Below are 8,595 nucleotides of genomic sequence, written 5' to 3' on the forward strand. Positions count from 1 at the left end.
ACCCCTACGTACCTACATATATTTCTCCTCTCATTTTAAAAATCTCGGGCCCCCTTCGGGCCCGGGCCAAAAGGGGTCCCTTCTCCCCCCCCCTGTGCACGCTCCTCATTACAATGTGGGTCTGGTAACTTGATGCCTGATCTTGGACGAGCTTATTTATATTTTTGGTGAAAAGAGGGAGAATTCTTAGATTGGCACGAAGCCAATAATTGATATCGCAAAGTAAACAGGCTTTCCCGACACCTATTTTAACAAATGGAATCGCTTTAACCTATGCGAATCGGAAGTTAACTTATCAGAGCAAGACAATAGTTTTGATAAAATTAACAATGAACTCTTTGTTATTAATAGCAGTTAAGAACATGCATCAATTTCAAAATGTTTACACATTCATATGTTAAGCTAAAATGTAGAAATTGAAATGTATTATATTTCTGTTTTGAGCAATGAAGATTGCTAATTGATTTCACTTTGCCTTTGTTTCTTATTCCACTGTCATTATGATTTGCAGGTAGCGAATCCCGTGATCCATTGCTTTTGTGACGAGTGGACGAGAGGACCTTAAAGCGATGGCGTGTCGCAGCGGTGAGAGGTCACTTTTATTTAATTTTAAGCTTAAATACGGTAATTAACGAATGATTATAATCATTATTCTTTAAATAATAGCCAAGTTAAACATTTCTAATACCAAAGATATTTGAATGAGTTTATTTGGAATTAGTTTTTCACTTTGATTTTGTCTTCTTTGAAATAATTAGGCTTCTTTTTTAATGCAAACATTTTTAAACGGTTATTTTATTTTATTTTTTTAATTTTAATATTACAACTGCGCATGTTTCTTACTGCATAGATAAAATTTATTTTTTGATGATTACTTCATGTGTTATATTGTAACTTAAAAAGTGTCCCGGTTTATGACTGTTCTTTTTGTAAGAAATATCGTGTGAATAAAGAATCTGAAAAAAAAAAGACCGAAATTTATTGCAAAATTTTAACTTTTAATAGAGCATAGAAATTCGAGAAAAAGGAAGCAGAAGAACATTTCAAAACTAATTAACTGAAGATAAGAATGAAAACAAATTTTGAAAAACTAGCTGTGATCCGTGTTTGCAAAAACTTTTAAGTTACTAGAAACAAATTTACTTTTTAAAATTTTTATTTAAGTATTTTTTCAGTACACTTTCAGAAATGCATAGTTAACTTTTATGTATTCTTCAATCGTTGGACTAATTTCGTTATTTATAACGATTTTTTCCTCACTCAAGCTCAAATTTTCGTCAGTTTGACGGAAAATTTACTGAGCTAGACGAAACAATTTAATCGGAACATTTTTCGTGAAGCCATTTTGCCAAATACGAGGAAAATTTCTAGAGATTTGAAGATGCATTTCTGAGAGTGTAAACAAGCTAGGGATGGGTGCAATTGAATTCTCCGGTTCCCTCCTAAGCTTTGGAGTTTTTCCCTTTTTTTTCATTGTATCTAAGATGGCAGTTTCAATTACTATGTTTTTACTATAGTTTCCGAGCAAATGAAATATAAGTAGTTTTTCTCTAGTATCATTTCAACTAGTTAAAATATTCTTGTTCAAAGTGGAATATCGATAAGAAAAATCACATAAAAAACGCATTTTATTCAGAAGTGGAAATAATTGGAAGTTATATCTATAATTAGAATTAGCCTTCATTGTTTCTACTTGTTGACTAATATATCCAAATATATATGCATGTGTATTGAATTTAGTTGCAAAAATTAATTCACATAAGAGAAAATGTCCTTAAAAAACTTCCTGTTCTTATTTTCAATTTTGAGAAGATATAAGAGTAAGAGATTTATTGGAAGAACTATCGGAATTTGGTGCTTTAAGTACGACCGTTTCATTGGCAACATTAAAAAAAAACTATCCTGTTTTTTTTTTGGTTTTTTGTTTTTTTCCCCCCTATTTCTGAGAACATACTTCTGTATGGTATTTATTAAAATAACCGTATCAAAATTTTGTGCTTTAAATACGATCGAGTCATTGGCAAACATTAAAAAAAAATCTTTTTTTCATTTCTGAGAAGATATCTACGTATGGTATTCGTTGAAAGAACAATCGAAATTTCGTGCTTTAAATACGATCAAATCATTGGCAAACATAAAAAAAATATATATATATGTTGACTATTATTATTCTTATTAATAATAATTCTAGAAAGATGTGAGCATATGGTGCTCCTTGAAAGAACTGTATCAAAATTTGGTGCTTTAAATTCGATCGATTCATTGGCAAGCATTTCTTTTTTCTTTTTAAAACTCAAACAGCTCCCAGCTCCGTCACTAATTGGAGCTTCCGCAGTGAATGAATTCATCGTCGACGGCTTGTCATAATTTAGGACAGATATTAAACCGTTTGATGACTGTTTGGTGAGAGATGAGGTCAACAAATGATTGCAGAAGACCATCATCCATCACGGCTGACAAACACCTTTCAGCATATGAAAGGAGCACAGGAGCTTTCGCCGGGTCAGTCCGAGCCCTTTTTCACAAAACCAGCGCCCAATTTATGACCCGTCATTAAGATTCTAAATAGAACTCGTATTGCTCGTCGCGAGACGTTTTTTAATCATCCACTTCGCTTGCTGGAATGAAGTCTACCGATATTTTGTCCGATTCGAGTGGCTATTGGCTGATGTGAATGAACAGTTGATTGAAAAATGTTATAAAAACGTACATGACGCAGGTTACAGGAATGTTAAGTACAGTTGTTGAGGTTGATTTTTAGATTGTAATATTGCTCAAGATTAGCTGTCGCCATTCCCCTCATGGCGACTAAGTAAAAAAAAAGAAAGTGGCGACTAAAAATATTGCTATTGTTCATCACTCGGTAGTCACTCGACGCAACTCCACCACTGTTATCATTAGTCTTGTTTTTTGAATTTAATTGTTTTTCATGATAGTTTTTATTCTTAGTTAATGAGTTATGGATGAATAAATTATGAATAAAAGTTAAATTACAATTTCAAACGATCATAAGGCATTCCTCTTTTAAAAAAAGAAATAATTTCACGTTCGTATGATTTACACTTGACTTTATAAATAAGGTTGACATTAATTAGTATTATTAAATTTATTTAAGCTAATAGTTTTTATGTTTTGGTAACAATTTAAAAATTGATTTGTTGTTTAGTTAATTTTTTGGGGGGTTTACGAAAAAGGTAGGAATGAAGAAGAAATATTTTCTTATCAACGAATACTTAATGGTCGAAAATTTATCAAATATTTGGGATTTTGTTAAGTATTTAAAACTTTTTAATCTTCTCTAAGTAATACACATAGAGAGTTACACAGCAAAATATACTCCTCACCATTAACTAACATAGACACATTTTATTAATTTACTTACATCACGAGCCTATACTCGCGTTTGAAGATATAGTTATTTATAACCGAAAAAGGGGATTATAAATTAGCTATAAAGCATAATAGTTAGACGTTTGAACCTTGTTCGTATGCTAAACTTTAAAAGTAGCTGCCAAAAATCTTGAATGTACTTTTTTTTTCTTTTGTATCGCACTACTCACTACACTACTTAAAAAAAAAAAAAAAAAAAAAAAAAAAAAAAAAAAAAACAGCGCGTTACACTACAAACTACGAAAAAATGTAGCGACTACAGTTATTTCGCTACTTGTAGCGCGCTAATTCCGATCACTGGTCAGCGATATGCATGCGTGTATCGCAAACGTGTGTATGATCTTATTTCTGAATATAAAGCTGCATCGTGAAGTATCGGAATGATCATTGACTAAGTTTTAACACTTACTTCCCTCCCTCCCCCCCCCCCCCCCCCAAAATCGCCAGTGTCTTAAAAAATGAAGAAACGATACTTATAACACTCACTTCCTAACTTGAAGCGAAACTAGAAAGTATGAAAAATCAAGTGCAAAGCCATTGAATAATTTGTATTTTTAATTTATAAATATTTTGATTTTATTGAAATCTTAAAAGACTCTTAAAAGACTTAAACCGCTATATAGCATTAAAAAACATTCGGAAGAAAAAGCGCTGGGTTTTCTTTTCGTTTGCTAAGTAAAATTTCCAATGCTCACCCACCAGCTATCCAGCCCCAAAATACAGGCTCAAAATCAATTATTCGTAATCCTCAAGCAAAGCAATGGATTGTATGTAAAACTACCAACAAAATTTAAAGGCAGTTTCCTTTCCGAAACCATACGACAAAATCAGCTGTTTCGGGAAGGCTATTTGGTAATCTTAAATCCCATTTGGAGGCGACAATATTTTCCGCCGCTTGTCGAAAATCCTCTGGATAGGTAATGTTGTTTTTCTAGGATAAAAAGCGGCTTTCCGTCAAATGGCTTGACAAGGCCGATTAAAAAGCAATTCCAAATGAGACACTTTTTTTTCGCCATGCACCCAAAGAAATTAAGTTTTGAAGCTAACGGGAAATTTCTTCAGTCTCATTTTTGTATTCAATAAGGATTAAAATGATTTCTTGTTTTTAGACATTTTTTTTTTTCAAAAAAAAGAAAAAAAAATTCCTTTAGGATTAGAAATATCAATTTTCCACAGGTGGGCGTCGGAGATTTTGCGCAATTTCGAATCTATGATTCGCTTCAAAAATCAATTTTATTATATGTAACAATATTAATGTAAAATATAAATTTTCAACTTAAAGTTTCGACAGTGTAAAGCATGAATTAATTAGATAAAGTTCTATCAACAACTAATTCGTTTCGCAGAGGTTATTTTTAGAGAAACACTAGATTTGTTTCATAAATGAAAATGAACTTAATCACAATCAAGATGTTTTAGAAAACGTCTCATTCGCTGAAAATAAATTTAATTTAAATTTTGATTCCTGATTTTTAGAAAGTAATCAAAATGAACGTTTAGTTTTCCGAATTTGGCATACAATTTGAAAACTAAATTGCGCAATTTTAACATATCTATGCACTACATCATAGTTGATAATTATTTTCATTAAAATATTGCTCCCATCGCCTCTTTGTTAACTGAAAAGAATTCAGCATTTTTGTGTGCAAAATGTCCAGTCCCCCCCCCCCCCTTTCTGTTTTATTCTAACCTCATATCCTAACTTTAAGAATTCACTGATATTCTACGTTCCTGTGACTTGAGCTCTACCTTTCTTTTAAGGACTCGGAATTTGAGGATTAACGCTATCTTCCCCAGCACATGGTTTGAAGTTTCAACAAATTTAGCAAAGTCTGTTATTTCGGTGGGGTATTACTTTTAACATTTATTTAATCTCCGGTTGTAGAAAGAGCGCGCGCTTATTTTAACCAGGGCTGCGAAATCGGAGGGAAATTGACTGGCTCTAACTCCAAGTTCGAAAATTTAAGAGCATTCAACTCCGACGCTTCACCCCAAGATTAGTCTCAGACGCTTGGAATTTAAAAACACCCGACTCCGCCTCCTTTACCCCAAAATCACTCTGACTCCGCAGCCCTGATTTAAACCATTAACTATTTATAGTTGTTTAACGAACTACTGCCTAATTGCAAAAAATAGTCAAAGCTATCTGAAAAAAATCCTTGTTATAGCGATTCCCGATTTAACGCTCTTACGCGATAAAACGAACGTTGTTGGGGTCACGGTTTAAAGTCATTTCCAATCATTTCGGAATAACTTTAGACGTCATAGAGTGAAATAGAGTAGTCTTAACATTGTTGACTTTTAAAACCAGCTCAGATCACTATGGGTATTACAACGGTTGTCTTCGTCCACAGAGCTATTACCCAGGTAGCACAACCAAGGCAGCATACTTCGTTATAAAAGCGTTGTAAAATGCTTTTCAACGTTGTGTCAACTATATTAAAACGTTTAAACGTTACTTGAGCTAACGATTAAACATTTTATACGCGTTTTAAAATGATTGTCACAACGTTGCCAACCATTTGAAAACGTTTATAAAACGAAGTATACAGGGGTGCCCACCTAACGGGGGGGGGGGCATAGCGTTGATTGCGCCGTTGAAATTTTTTGGGAAGGGGTGTTTTGAGGTTGATTTGTCTTTTTTGAGGGGTTCTTGCTCTTGGAAGGAGTCTTCGCAATATTTAGAGGGGGAGGAGGCACCCCTGAAGTATAAACCTGGGTATACAACTAAAGTGCCAACCTCTTTAGCCGCAAAACACAAACTTGCTGTCAAAATAAAGGGAAAGTAGAGGTAAAATAAAAAAAAGGGGGGGGGCTATATTTTTTAATCTTCTCGCTTCATCCTACATCCTAGTGTAGCTAGAGTATGTGTTTGACTAAGTTCGAGCGCTTTAGACAGTTGAATTCGCCAATCAGTAGTGATTTCATGCATACAGCGAAAATATAACCCTATCGCATACTCGAGTTAAATTATTGCTCTCTGTCTTCATCCCATGATGCTTCATGTGCATGGTGGCGCATACGGAATGATTAATAGTGGCCCACCTTTAAAATTTCAGAAATTTAAAGGTAAAATTTAAATTTTAAGTGTCCATTATTAGTTATTATTAGTTACTTCCATAAAAAACAACCAGTACCTATAATGTATACATTTTTTCAGATTATTACAGTATTTGAGCATAAATCTACTAAAAGTAGTAAATGTGCTACTAGTATTGCCGATGAGTGAAATGTTAAAAAATATTTCGTAAGTATTTCTCCAATATATTTACGCATTACTCTTAAAATTCAATTATCTTTTGAACTTTCATCCGAATAAAGGTGATGATATTTATGAGGCTTCATAAAATATTTCTTTGGCTTATCGGTAGAAGTAAAGCTTCTACCATCGCCGCAACTGGAATACTTTCTCTGTCACTGGGGGAAAACTCATGACGATATTCAGAATATTTTGTTCTTTAAAATTGAAAATATCTTAAAATCCTTTAAGCACAAAAGTACATTCTCTAATGTATGATAATTAAAAATTACGTGGTTCAAATAACTAGTTCATTGATTACTTTTGAACTGGCTGATGGAAAATTTCAATGCTGTTTTGTACAAAGTCGAAATGAAAATTGCGTGTTTGCAAGTTTGGTCCGGAAACTTATGCATATTTTAGGTATATCACATCCTTGTTAATTCGGACTAACTAGGATCAAAAGTAATCCGAGTAATATGGGTAGTAGGGGTGGGCATAATCGAGTTCTCATAATCGAACCACTTGATTATTCAAGATCATTCAAAAGCTCGACTATCACGATTTCTCGATTATCAGGTCTCGATTAATCAATTATCAGATCTCGAGTTCTCTATTATCACAACTCTAGTTCTCGATTATCGTACCATGAGTTCTGAATTAGCAAATCTCGAGTTCTCGATTGTCACATCTCGAGTTTTCGATTGTCACATCTCGAGTTTTCGATTGTCACATCTCGAGTTTTCGATTGTCACATCACGAGTTTTCGATTGTCACATCTCGAGTTCTAGATTGTCACACCCCGAGTTCTCGACTATTACAGCACGATATCTCGATTCAAAATAATCTAGAAATCAATCACCCGAGATCTCAATTCGATAGATCTCGATCGTCAATCGAACGTGTAGTCGATTTCGAAAGATCTCAATTGCAATCGCACGAGTTCTCGATTTCAAAAGATCTCAATTATCAATTACTGGAGTATCAGAAGTACTCAATTCCTGAAATTTGGATTCTCAAAAGTTCTCGACTATGCCCATCACTCTTGAGTAGTAAGAAAAGAAATCCTTAAGCAAGATTTTATTGCCATAAAAAACCATGTTTTATTACGAAATTACATATAATTTTTTGCAAGATATTAAAAAAATGTAAGAATATTTTTTCGCATTATTTCTTAACAATGAATAAACCCACTGTCTTCTGTTTCACACACGTGTAACGTTTGAATGAAGCTCCATGCAAACGCTTTACCATTGATAAATCCAAATAAAACGCGAATGTTTGTCGCACTAAAATGACTGCATTCTTGCTATCAAATATTGAAATTATTGTCTATGTCAAAGTAAAAATTTGAAAAGGCAACAAATTTGATTCGGATTATCCAGAGATTCGGATCATCTGGGCGGAACGAACGAGGTTTTAGTTAAATTTTAATACAGACACAGGGCAAAAGCACCGAATATAGTGTACCTTTTGTTCTTGTTACTTACAACTGAAATGATTAAGTAAAATAATAGTATTAAGTTTAAAATAAATTTCAAGATCCTTGGATTAGGATCATTTTAAGCTTAAACCAATAGTTTTACCTATCAATTTTATTTATTTATTTTTTTTTCCGAAAATTGGGAAAAGTTGGCTTTTCCGGGATGACCTCTATTGTCAGATACCACAAAAATAACACACACACACAAATTACCTTTCATAAATCAATTAGTATTGCATTACAAACAAACTCACTGGCCCGTGCCGGACGCTAAACACAAAAGCAATACAATAAAGCAACATATTACATTGGAAACCAGTGCCTCTATTTTGGTAAAAAATTATACTAAGATTTCCTATGTTAAAATTTATGTCCTGTTTCCTGATTTCAACATTTACAGAAATGCAGCTTAGAATCCTGTAATGAGTTCAGATTATACAGGGTTAGCATAAAAGAATATCCCAGTTTTAAAAAATTATATTTC

The sequence above is a fragment of the Uloborus diversus genome, chromosome 10 (assembly GCF_026930045.1).
Source record: "Uloborus diversus isolate 005 chromosome 10, Udiv.v.3.1, whole genome shotgun sequence".
NCBI lineage: Eukaryota > Metazoa > Arthropoda > Arachnida > Araneae > Uloboridae > Uloborus > Uloborus diversus.